Genomic DNA, 13,536 nt, shown 5'->3' with positions numbered 1-13,536 from the left:
TGAACAGAGAACTGCCAGCTTCTTTGTCCCCAGTGCTGGGATTAAAGGACCATGTCACCATGCCTGGCTTATCTTAACATTTTTCAAAGTACAGTTCAGCTATGTTGACCACATTCACAGTTGACTTCCAGACTTTTCTACGTCCAACAGTAACTGTCCTTTTCCTCTAGGAGCCCCAGCAGCCACTGTTTAACTATTGACTACTCTAGGCACTCCCACAAGGTGGACCAGAGTGAGCCTTTCTATGCTGCCTAACCATCGCTCCTGGCTCCTGTCAGAGGTTTCCCGGTTTGAAGTGGGAGTAACACTCCCTGGGGTGTACTTCCCAGTTTACCCCACCCCATCTACTGACAAATGTCACCTGTCTCCATCTCCCGACCACTGTGAAGAGTGGAGCTATGAGCATGGATAGTGATGACCCCTTAAAGACCTGCTTTTACCAGGCATGTTGTCAAAGGTACATCTCTGATCGTGTGGTGACCCCAACCATAAAACTATTTTTGTTATTACTTCATAGCTGTAATTTTGCTGTTATAAATCATACTGTAACCATCTTGACCATGCAGGTTATCTGATATTGGACCCCCATGAAAGGGACAATCAACTCTCAGGGTGAGAACTGCTGTCTTATGAGTCTGAAGGTAGCCTGGTTTACATAAATTCCAGGACAGTCAGAACTACATTTGAGACCATGTTTGAAAGAACAAAAAAAAAAAAAAAGCTTGCTTTCCATTCTCTTTGTATGTGTAGCCAGGAAAGCTGCTAGATCATTTGGTTATTCTGTTGTGGATCTGATTTTCATGGTATGTAATGGGGTTCATGTTCCTAGCAGCACATTAGAATTCTAGCTGGAGTCCCTCCCCATCCCTGCCAGCACGTGCTGGTGTTTTCTGTTTTCATAGTAAGCAGTCTAGTAAGAACAAAGTGGCTTTGGCTTTCCGCACTGATTAATGGCATTAGCCCTTTTCCTCCAACACTGAAAACATGTCAGGAAGCAAAAAGTTGAGATTTCTTTTTTGTTTTTGGAGACAGGGTTTCTCTGTGTAGCCCTAGCTGTTCCTAAACTCATTCTGTACACCAGGTAAGGCTGGAACTCAGAGATCCACCTGGCCCTGCCTCTGGAGTGCTGGGATCAAAGGTATGTGCCACCCCTGCTGGACGAGTTAAGAATTCTTAATCACAAGCTGGAGAGGAGAGCAGTGGCTGTTCTTTTAGAGGGCCTGGGTTCCACTTCCCAGCATCTATACGGTGACTCACAACCATATACAACTCTAGTCCCAGGGGATCTGATGCCTCTCTAGTTTCCACAGGAACACAGCACACAGGCACACCTGAAGGCCAAACATCCATATACAATAACTTTTTAAAAGAAAAAAGACCAAGCACAGTGGTGTATACCTTTAGTCCCAGCATTAAGGCAGATCTCTTTTAGTTTGAGGATACTCAGGTTTACACAGGAAAAAAAAAATCAATCAAAGCCAGGTGGTGGTGGGACATGTCTCAGAGGCATTGGGTTTCTGAGTTCAAGGCCAACCTGTCTACAGAGAGTTCCAGGGCAGCCAGGGCTACATACACAGAGAAACCCTGTCTCAAAAAAAAAAAAAAAAAAAAAACAGAAACAAACAGAACACAAAACAAAAGAAAAATCAGCCAAACAAACACACACCTTTTCATCACTATAAGCAACAAACAGTATCTGTTCTGTTTTACTGACATTATTAACTGCAAATACACTTTTAAAGAAAGATTTATTTTGGGGTTGGGGATTTAGCTCAGTGGTAGAGCGCTTGCCTAGCAAGCACAAGGCCCTGGGTTTGGTCCTCAGCTCCAGAAAAAAAAAAGACAAAATAACAAAAAGAAAGATTTATCTTATAAGCATTGGTGTTTTGTCTGCTGAGTTTTTTGTTGTTTTGCTTTTTAGACAGCATTTTTTTTTTAAAGAATTATCTATTTTATGTATGTGAGTACACTGTGGCTGTCTTCAGACACACCAGAAGAGGGCCTCAGATCCCACTACAGATGGTTGTAAGCCACTATGGTTGCTGGGATTTGAACTCAGGACCTCTTGAGGAGCAGTCAGTGCTCCTGACCACTGAGCCATCTCTCCAGCCCCCTTTAGACAGGATCTTAAAGCCCAGGCTGGCTGAGAAGTGATCCTGAGCGCTAAGGCAAAGGCGACAGGTGTGCTCCACCATGCTTGACTAAAGTCTGCTTCTCAAAATGACACCTTTTTAAACACAATAAACTTTTATGTGTACATTTTCTATAAAAACAATTAAGTTCCAAGTAGTAGCTGTCACCCGTGGATGCTGAGTTGGGCAGAATCACAAAAGGAATGAAATGCAGTCCAAGTGCATTACCAACAAGACCGTGCACACACGGGCCACGCTGAAAACCAACAACTCAGCAGGCCACACAAGGGCAAGGAAGGCACTGCCCTCCCACGACAGGGTCTCCTAGACCAGGGTGGCCTTAAAACTTGCTACATAGCAGAGCATGACCTTTCTGGAACGTGATTCTCCAGACTCCACCCTGCCTTCCAGTGCACCTCCCCAGCGCCCTTAAGCAGAACCTGCCATCACACCCAGGTCCTCTGCAGAGTAGGCAACTCCCTAAACTACATCCCCAGGCCAAGGCAAGGTGATTTAATAAGTCCTACAAAGAAAGCAACTTTCCCAGTGAAATACCAAGAGATTTGTTTTTTGTGGTGATACTGGAGACCCAAAGAAACTTCTTTTTTTTTTTCTTTTTCTTTTTTTCGGAGCTGGGGACCAAACCAAGGGCCTTACCCTTGCTAGGCAAGCGCTCTACCACTGAGCTAAATCCCCAACCCCCCAAAGAAACTTCTTTACTTCGGATCTCACATTAGGATGCAAAAACCTGAAGCCAGGCTGTGTCCACCGGAGCCTGTTCTCTCATGCCTGTCCCAGCAATGCCTCTCACTGCCACTCCTGGCTCCAACTCCTGTCTTGTCTTTTTTTGTGGGTGAGGGCTAGGGGAGGTGGTTTGATTTTTGGAGCCTCTGTCTCCTGTGCTAGGAGTAAAGGCATATGCCACTATGCCTGGCCCAGATCCTATTTTAGTGCATTTACCTTGCTGGCACATTACCTCTAGATGACTTAAGAACCAGCTGTGTTTACTAGCCTGCCTGGTTCTCCCAGCTTTAAGCTCTGAAGGCAGACAGGGGCCTGTGTGAACTAAGGTGTGCTCAGTGGCCAGCAGACTGTCCTGAGTCAATGGTGATTATCAAGTACAGACTCCTCAGCAGACATGCGAGTAAAAGGGGTCTTAGTGCCCTTCCTAGAAATCGGTGTTGAGCGGTGGTAAGTTTGGGGACAGGGGACCCGAACCCACCCCCCCCACACACACACACTCTAGTGGTCACAGGTAATCTCAGATGCTCAAATGTGCCTGGCTGCTTCTCACACGAAGCTCTCATTCATGCTACAGTCGTCCTCCTTGTGAGGCTCACTTCTCATCTATTCTTCCAGGTAAACCTACCTGATGGCCTCTAGACTGGCCGTATACCCTCGTACATTTTCCCTTTTTAAGGCACCTAACTACAGTAATGTCTTGTTTTTCTGTCTCCCCACCAGAATGTAAGGTCCAGGAAGCCAATCAGCACATCCCTTCCCTACAGGGTACCAATTAACAAACAGTTAAAACTGAGACTAAAACCACCACGTGCTTCCTTACGTGTCCAACTAAAACTGATAACTTCAGCTGAGGCGGTAGGTAACCTCAGAGATCCGCCCCAGCTGTACTCACGGGGAGCCATCTAAGGCACAGGAGTCACAGCTGGAGTTCAGTGAGACCATGCCAGCTTCTGTGTTTGACTTGACTACCATCTACTGGTGATGCATACCACCCAAGTCCTATCAAAGCAAATGATGAGGGAGAACTAACTATTTAGAAGCTGCCACATTTAACTTTAGGGCACCCAGAGCTTCCTGTCTTGTTTCCAAGTACTGAGTATGAGGTGTGCTAGGCAAACACTCTCCTGCTTAGCTACACTCTACTGGAGATAAGACTGTAATTGTATACTGTAAAGGGGGGGAGGAGATGACTGCCATTTCAAAATATGTATTGGCATAAATCTTTAGCATAAATGCATTTTGTGAACATAAATGCTAGACAAACTGGGGTTGGGGATTTAGCTCAGTGGTAGAGCACTTGCCTAGCAAGCGCAAGGCCCTGGGTTCGGTCCCCAGCTCCGAAAAAAAAAAATACTAGACAAACTGTTATCACAGATGAGGCCATTTTTACTTCTATACTGAAATGGCCTCAGACCTCAAAAGGCCCTTGAAGACTTGTGGCCCAAAGCATTTCACGGCGGGGACTGCTGGAAGTTCTAAGCAAAACTGAGCTACACCGAGTAAGTGGCCCAAACGAGTAAAAACCTCAAAAGCTAAGGTTGGGCTGGAGAGAATGGCTCAGCGATTAGGAACCCTCACTGCTCTTCCACAGAACATAGGGGCCAGTTCCTGGCACTCCCAACAACCGCTAACTCCAGTTCCAGAAGATCAGACACCCTCTGGCGTCTTCAGGCACCTACAGGCACGTGGTGCACATAAACTTAAGCAGACACACATACCCGTCAATAAAAACAATGAGGTCTCACGGTTGAACTGGCAGGCTTGTAACTCGCTCTGTAGATCTCAGAGACAGCTCGACCCGCTTCTGCCTCCCGAAGAGCTGGTATTAAAGGTATGTGCTACCATACCCAGCGGTAAATAAATCGCTAGAAAAACTAACATAAGCCGTGTTCGAGGCCACCCTGCACTACATAAAAAAAAAATTAAAGGCCAGTTGGGTAGGCAAAACTGAAAAGGCTACCATAAACTGGGCACGGCGACCACGTCTAGAAGTCGTAGGAATAAATCCCTTCTCAAAAGGAAAAGGCGGCTACCGAGACTTTTGAGTTAAGTTTCTACCACAACCTAGGCGGCCAGCTGCGAGACTCCCGGAAGGAGAGAGGACCATCGTGCCCCACCACCCGGGCGTGTTGCCTCGGTTCCCCAGTCATGGAGGCGGGAGCCCGAGGCCGCGGCGCCTGCAGCCTGCTGGAGGCCGCCGCCCGGCTCTTCCCGCCTCCATGCCGCGCGGGCCGAAGGAGCGCAGCGGGACGCGTGGCTCCGCTTACAGGACGCCCCGGGCGAGCGGAGCCCAACGCCGGGGCGCACGAAGGCGCGCGGCCGGAAGCGCGCGGCCGGTCCCACCCCCCGGCGCCCCTCCCCCACCGCCGCGCCGCGCGCGACCCCCGGCCGGCGCGTGGCCGCCATTGCGTCCCCACCAGCGTCACGTTCCCGCCCGGGCCGCCCCGCGCCCCGCCGCGTCCCGCTCACCCGCGAAGCCTCCTGGCCGCTGCCCGGGGCGGGAAGCTCCACTCCCCCGTCCCAGGCGGCGCCGACCTCACTCCTCACTTGCCAGCCGCGCACCGCGGCGGGGTGGCGCCGGTCCCTGCGGTCGGCGGGGCGCGGAAAAAGAACGTCGTAACTTAAGAGCCAACCGTCCCGGCTACCGTTTCCCGGCCGCGAGGGGCGTCGCTGGCGGCATGATCCACACAGGCCGGGGGCTGGGGAGGGGGGCCGAGGAGTGCGCGGGAGCGTGGGGAGGGCGGGGCCTGCGCGGGCCGGCGTGCTGCGTCACCGCGTGCTCACGTGGGCGCCGCCATCTTGGCGAGCCCCGGAGCGCGCGGGCGGGCGCGGGGTGCTGCAGGAGTTGCGAGAGTCTCGTGAGAGGACTCCTGGGGCTCGCTACCTGCTCTGTTTATCTATAAAACCTTATGCTGCCATCTTAATGCTTTGGAAAAGACTTAGCTTGCCCTTCTGGGGAAGTTGACCTTCATCCTGAAGGCTTTATCTGGTCCTTTGCAGTGTTCTGCTAGGGCATCGCAGCGTTTTTGTTTCTGTTTCAAGCATACTCTCTACAAAGTGCATACCAAAAGTTTTCCGAAGTTGTATTTGACATCTCCCCTCCTAATAACTGGGCGAGTGAAAACTTTGGGTTTGACCCTTTAGAACACATGATGTGATTTTAAACTGAAGCGTTAGAAGGACTTACTAGAATCCATGCACTGTGATTCAGCAAATCTTGCCCAATAAAGCTAAAACTGATGACTACCCATAAATTAGAAGTACTCGGTTTTTGATCGATTAGGTTAATTACCCAACCTCTCGAGTCAGTATCAAATTTATGGAAATTGCCAGGCACGGTCATCCGTTCCTCTAACCCTTGCACTCTGTGTTGGCAGACACAGGACTGTCTCTTCATAGGAAGTTCTAGGCAAAGCAACACAAAGAAAGCCTCTCAAAAAACTGGAAATTACAGCAACCACATGGTGGCTTGCAATCATCTATAAATAAAATAAATCTTTTAAAAAGATGTTCCCAATTGGGTTAAATTTATATATAATAAATTAATAAATCTCTAAAAAAAACCTGGAAATTACAATACTAAGTCAATGTCTCAACATTATAGAAAGTGGCCTATAACAGCCTTTCCTGAACAACAAAGTCCAGCAGCAGTCATTCCGTAACCCATAGTACTTTTAAAAAATTTATTTTGAGTTTATATTCCTCCCTCCAAACCCTTCTATACATTCATCCTTCCTTTCAAGAGTTAGCTTTTTAGGGGTTGGGGATTTAGCTCAGCGGTAGAGTGCTTGCCTAGCAAGCGCAAGGCCCTGGGTTAGGTCCCCAGCTCCCAAAAAAAAAAAAAAAAAAAAAAAAAAGTTTGCTTTTAAATATATTATTTGAAAGATAGAGGGGGGATGGTACATGCACAGGTTTCCCTGGAGTTGGAATTAGAAATGGTGGTTGTCAGGTCCCCAAGAAGCCCAGGACAAATGGCCAACTGTGGTCTCTATTAGCATGCCAAAGCACACACTGACAGCCAGGCTCACAATCTGCTCTTCTCATGCGCACACCAACCCCCTACCCTAAATCCCAGGCCGAGGAGCTTCAATTCCCTTCCCCCAGCTTCTGATTCTTATGAAAACCTGCCAGTTTGACCAGCTCTCTTTGGCTCTCTGCCTCTTCTCTTCCCTACTCTCTTCCTCTCTCGCTGCTTGCTCTGCCCCCTGTCACGGCTCAGGTCAGTCTGTTATTTTGTCTCCCTGCTCTGAACTCTTCCCATTCTTCTGGCCTCACACATGCACTCAAAGCCTTCTCAACCGAACCTCAGAACTGTTGTGTCCTCATTTCTTTCAGTCGTAAGCTGGGTGTGTGCTGGAACCCTAATGTGGGACTTCTGCAAGAGAATCTTTTTTTTTTTTTTTTTTTTGGTTCTTTTTTTCGGAGCTGGGGACCGAACCCAGGGCCTTGCGCTTCCTAGGCAAGCGCTCTACCACTGAGCTAAATCCCCAACCCTGCAAGAGAATCTCTTAACCGTTAAGCTGGAGCCATCTCCCCAGTCCCTGCTGATCATTGAATAGAGGAGGATGAAAAACTCTAGAGAGAATACCTGGGTTGCCGTTGATGGCACTCACCTGAAGTCCCGACACCTGAGGGGTAAACTTAATCAGCTTTCACCACATGACACCTTGCCTCATAAAAGAAAAAAGGTAGTGGGCGGGAGCAGCAGAAACTACTTACAAATGCTCATTACAAAGGAGTTTTAAAAACTTTGGGATATTCTTAAAAATGAAATCTTTAGGGCTGGAGAGATGGCTCAGCAGTTAAGAGCACTGGCTGCTCTTCCAGAGGTCCTGAGTTCAATTCCCAGTAACCACATGTTGGCTCACAACCATCTGTAATGAGATCTGATTCCCTCTTCTGGTGTGTCTGAAGACAGCTACAGTGCACTTAGACATAATAAATAAATCTTAAAAAAGAAAGAAAGAAAGAAGCCTTTAAAAAGTGTGCAGAGGGGAGGGGGAGATGGCTCATCTCATTGGCTGCACAAGCAGGATGTTGGACCTCAAGACCCCGCTTAATGGTGGGAGGAGAGGGCCAGCTACATGAAGCTGCTCTCTGACTCCCAGAGCATGGCTACAGTGTGCCCCCACCAGTAGCATACAGTGCAGTCTGGGAAGCAAGACAGTGTGCACAGACTCCCTGCTTAACATCTTCCAGCCTGTTCACTGTCTTCAGTAAATCGTTAGCCTGTGCACACGGTCACTCCAAGGAGGCTTCTGTTTTGATGATAAGCTGAACTCGCCACACTGCACAATGCTAATAGCTAAGGAAGAGGCCTTGATTCTGAGTAAGCCTTAGCTTAGTTGAACTTACGTCTTTTAGAGGTGTACGTGTATTACATGTGTGTGATGTGTATGTGTACATACAACCCTGAGACTGTTCTCGCATGGAGTCTCTTCCTGACTAAGGCCATGGATTCTTTGACCACCCCCGAGTGGCCCACACAGGAGCAGCACCCTCCCCTGTGATCACACAGGGTCGTCCCTGCTGGGGGAACAGCAAGTCTAGGCCTCTTCTGCTCTATAAGGCTACTTCTGCCAGGGAGGGCAGGGAATCCTGCAGGGCCGGGATGGACTTTTCCACCTCCTATATATCTGTGTCTGTCACCATCCACAGGGCCTTGTGATTTTTATTAGTATCAGGGCTGGGGTTCCTACACTAACAGCTCTGGTCACCCCTATGCCAAGGAGAGAACCTAGTAACACAGTGGAAATGGCCACCCCTTTGTACTTGATTGTTTGGAGATGGTAGCTGGTTGGTGACATCCTCCCCAGAGAAATAAGTCATTCTAGGCACAAGCTGTACTGAAACAAAAAATCCTCCGTCATATTCATAACGAGACCATAAATGCATGGGTAAGCCCTGAGGCACAGGCCCACCAAGCGTTCTCTGGGGCAGCATGTATCCTGCAAGGGTGGGGGTTACGGTGGGTTACACAGTAGCTGCTTACTTCCAATACAGAATCCTGTTATTGACAGTAGGGTCAGCTTCCCTCTCTCTGGTGGCCACCATCTACACTGAGTACGATTTAGTCTGTGAATAGTCTCCAGGGATAGCTATGTCTACATAGTAGGGGGCTGAGCATTTAACCAACAGCCCTGTGTTAAGTCTGCTCGGCGGGGTGTATGGGTTTGGAACTGGGGGATGGATGCCTTTCACCCACTTGTCTACCTCCCTTAAATCCTGCACAGGCGATAGTCACTGGAATGGGGCTTCTTAACCGGAAGGAGGGGAGTGTTCCATGGTGACTGGCTAGGATTCTGGCTGGTGTAGCCCCAGCTTTTAATTGAACCGGAGCCTGATATTGGGCCAGTCCCACTGAATTTTTTTCTGCCCAGACTTTGGGGACTTTGGCTAGGAACCTCTGAAGTAATGGGCTTGGAGACGAGGCTGATCGAGGGAACAGTTCTGTATTCCTCTTCTAGAGCCGAGGTCAGAACATGGATGGGCCATTCTTATCCAGCACTTTCACTCCCTCTGGGCCTAAATGGATTTGGGGCTCCCATTTTGGTGAGGAGGTCTCTTCCCAGCAGTGGGCATGGACGTCCAGGGATGAACAGAAATGAGTGGGTTACCTGTCCTACTCACAAGTCCGCCTTTCTCTGGGTAGTCCATTGGATAGGGCTTGGTGCCCAGTGTCCCTTGCACCCATGTTTTTTGACTTGACAATGACAGTGGTTGTTTCAAAATAGAATGTTGTCCTCCTGTGTCCACCAGAAAGTCTATAGGCTTCCCCTCCACCTGTAGGGTTATCCAGGGCTCTTGGAGGGGAGATTGAGCCCAGACACCCTCAGTCATCTGATTCTTCCAATTCCAGAACCTTTGGGCTCTCTCTGATTCCTCTTAGGGCACTCATTCTTCCAATGGCCTTTTCCCATGGAATAGGCACACTGTGCTTCTGTAATGGAGGATGGGTTTTTCTGTCAGTGGGGGTGTGGAGGGGGTGGGCTTACTTTGCCCCTTCCATGAGCTTGTTTTTTCAGCTCGCTCTCTCTCTCTCTCTCTCTCTCTCTCTCTCTCTCTCTCTTTTCTTTTTCTTTTTTCTCCGGAGCTGGGGACCGAACCCAGGGCCTTGCGTTTGCTAGGCAAGCGCTCTACCACTGAGCTAAATCCCCAACCCCTTCAGCTCTCTCTTATCAGGAAGGCTGTGCCTTGTGGCGGTGGGTAGCACTTGTTCCAGTCCCCTGGTCTGTCAGGAGACTCTGGGGTCTCCCGGTTGTTGCTATGTGGCTGTTAACTTAGTCAATTGCTTACCCGAAAAACCATCCAGTCGCCGGAACTTCCCACAGATGTCAGGCAGCTTGGTTAACAAAAGCCATGTTCACAGCTGACTGGTGCGCTCTGGCGTCTAAGGTCAAAAGCAACGTGTGTCCTATAGGCTTCAAAAAGCCATCCTGGATGTTCCCCGTGGCTCTCATTCTTTCCCTGCATCGCCTGGATCGCCTTAGATAAATTTGTAGGCCACCTGGCAGCCTCTCAGAGGCCCCACAGCGGCCACTCGGAGGACCCTGCCACAGAATCTGGCAGTAGACCTGGAGACTCTCCTTACCTTCAGCCTTGTTAACATCCCAGTCATGTTGAGTCTAAAGTTGGCAGTCCATTTGCTCCCAGAACCAATTTTAGGGCGGCTCCCACAGTCCTCTCTCTCCGTTGTGAAGAGGGCCTGGAACAGTTGCAGATAATGATAGGTGGGCAAGAGAGTCTGTATGATTGAATCTGGGAAACCTGTGAGATCTGACGGTCTTTCTGAAAATGGGGGGTTCTGCAATTTCCAGTTGTAAAGACCATTACCGGAAACTCCCTTGAGCATCTGTCATCCGGTAGCCCTGAGGGCTAAGGCCGAAGTAGAGTCAGCCCTCTGGGCAGTACAGACCCGAGTGTAAGGTAGACTCCAAGTGGAGTCCAGAAAATCAAGGGAGTCAGGAGCTGCTCCTCCCTCTGACCACAAAGGTTTGGCCGTGGCAGTGACAGCAGGCAGAATTCGTGACATACGGGGCAGGGATCCTCCTCATAAGCAGAAACGGGGAGCAAGGCAGGGGCCGAGACCTTTAGTCTCCTTCACAGGAAGAAGAGCAGGGGGCGGGGAGACTGGTAACAAAAAAGGTCTCATCCAAATGGGAGCTTCTTGACCAGGTATTGCCATGTGGTGATGTATGTATGGTGCTTGGTCCGGGTGGCCCCTGGTGTCATAAGTTAAAGCCTTCACCCTGTAAACCATAGGGAGATGCAAAGTTCCCTCCTCTGGCCAGTCTACTTTAGAAGTGGCCCATTCGTTCCTGCAAAAGATGGTTAGTTTTCAAGGACAAACAACCAGACCCGAGTCTTCTGTGACTCAGCAAAAGTCCTTAAAATGGTTCAGGCCCAGGCCCAGTGGGAACGTTCCTGGGAAAAAGACAATAAAAACGAAAAGGCTGTCTCAGACAGTCTTCTTCCCTGCGGTCAGGAGGCCACAGACCCAGATCCAGTTCAGAAGTCAGATGAACTGTTCTGTTCCTGGTAGGAGGAGGTCAGGAGCGTCCTCTGTTGCCCCTGGCTGGGTGACAAATGAGAATCTACTTTGTTCCTCTCAGCCTCCAGATTAAATCCAAAACGGAAACACAGATATGGAAAAAAGACAGCTGGGTGCCCAGACTTACGGATCAGAAAAAAACCACTCCACTGATTGAGTTGGGGGTGGGGGTGGGGGGCTCTCCAGCAAATTCCGGAGGAGCCCCCAGATGTAAAGGTTCATTGTTTGCAGAGGAATGGTACCCCAAGCAAGGAACGTTTAATTTTGCAGAAATCCAGCATGCAGGGGTCTCTCATTCCAAGATGGAGAGACTACCAAGTGAGCTTGAGGGCCAGATTTAAAGCACATTAGGGGATTCCGGGGTAGATGACTTAATTTTATTCCATCTCCAGGGGCATTCCATTACTGGGGCATGGGGGCTGGAAACTGTTGCTGGGGGAGTCTGGAAACTGTTGCTGGGGGAGTCTGGAAACTGTTGTTGGCCCATTGTCCTTGCTTCAGGCCAGGAGGTGGGACGGCTTCTGACTAGTTGCCTGAAGTTTTGTTTTTTTGTTTTTGTTTTTTGTTTTTTTTTTTTCTAATCACTGACTTGCCTGGGCTTGTCCAATGCTTAGGCCTAGTTTCATAGACTGGTGATTCGAAGCCTATCAAGGAGTCAGCTTGCCTCATAATGTATCCCTGACACGTGTGGAGCTCAGAAGACAACTTTCAGGAGGTTGGTTCTCTCCTACCATGTGCCTAGTGCATATGAGAAGCCAGAAAAGATGTCGGATCCCCTGGCACTGCAGTTACAGATGGCTGGGAGCTGCCATGTGGGTGCTAGAAACCAAACCCAGGTCCTCTTTTTTTTGAATTGTCTATTTATTTTATCTATGTGAGAACACTGCTGCTGTCTTCTGACACACGAAAAGAGGGCAGCAGATCCCATTACAAATGGTTGAGAACCACCAAGTGGTTGCTTGATAATTGAACTCATGACCTCTGGGAGAACAGTCGGTGCTCTTAACTGCTGAGCCATCTCTCCAGCCCGCAACCAGTAACTCTTAACCAGTATCTCTCCAGCCCCCACCTCCACTTTGTCTAGCCCACTTCTTTTCATAGTTGGTAAAGACTTTATACATGGAATAAACTTAACACATGTCAAGTCATTATGCCCATTCACATTTGACTTGTACTGAGGACATGGCTTGGTGGTTTGAGTATGTGCAGCTCTCTCAGAAGAGCTGGGTTCAATTCCCAGCACCCACAAAGGTGGTTCAAAACCTCCTACAACTCCAGCTCCCAGAGGGTGTGTGTGGAGGGGGTTGGGGGTGGGGGGGCTGACATCTTTGGCCTCCAAAGGTTCCTGCCTGCACTCAGGGGCACATGCCCCTCCCTCTAATTAGAAACAGTAAAAGGGTTTAAAAACAAGCCTCACCTAAGTGAATGGGCCTTGGAAAAGAACTTTCTAGTGTGTTCCAACCGTAGACAGTGTACCTGAGAGTGACCTAATGGCTTTCCAGGTACTAGTTCCAAAGCCCGCTTTCAACACACCACAGCTTGACATTTTATACAGTGCCTTCCACTGTCCCCGGCAATAAGAACGTTCCCGCCTGCCACCACCAACAAGGCTCAGGCTTTTATTTGTCAGGGTTTCCCACATTGCCTAGGCTAGCCTTGAACTCCTGCTCTTAGGTGACTGTCCATCTTCAACCAGCCAGGTAGCCACGTCTAGCTCAAGTAACTCCTTCCTGTTTAAGCTAGCTTTCTTTGGTTGTTGGGACACAGGGGAAATAACATCTGCTTGTGACTCCCTCCCCTTCCTACATTCCAAGCCAGGGTCCTCTCTCTCACTGCACTCTCTGCAGCCTCCTTTCTGGCTTCTCTAATACTGCTTCACGGAGGACGACTATTGGTTACCGTGTCCGTGTGTTCCATAAGCAAACCAATCATTGCCGTCACCGACATGATGTTCAATATCTAGCTCCCTAGGGGAATTGTCTACACTTGGTCAGAGCAGCCTACAGGTATCACAGACCTGCAGAAGCCCTCGGGTATGATGACTGAAGCTCTGAGGACAGGTGAGTGTTTACATAACACATCACTAGCCCTTCCTTCTAGGATTAAAGA

General features: G+C 49.2%; 1 protein-coding gene across 7 annotated transcripts in view; it reads right to left on the bottom strand.

The window, feature by feature from the left end:
- The window catches only part of Atf1 (activating transcription factor 1), a 42,906-nt gene extending 37,301 nt beyond the window's left edge, over positions 1-5,605 (bottom strand). For 4 of the 7 annotated variants that reach the window (XM_087557590.1, XM_087557587.1, XM_087557592.1 and 1 more), the window contains exon 1: positions 4,595-5,189. The gene's annotated coding sequence lies outside the window, so the exon portion shown is untranslated. 7 annotated transcript variants of the gene reach the window in all.
- Positions 5,606-13,536: the final 7,931 nt, after the last annotated feature.

The sequence above is a fragment of the Rattus norvegicus genome, chromosome 7 (assembly GCF_021556685.1).
Source record: "Rattus norvegicus strain SHRSP/BbbUtx chromosome 7, alternate assembly SHRSP_T2T, whole genome shotgun sequence".
Lineage (NCBI taxonomy): Eukaryota > Metazoa > Chordata > Mammalia > Rodentia > Muridae > Rattus > Rattus norvegicus.
This window is presented reverse-complemented; position numbering and strand designations above follow the sequence as displayed.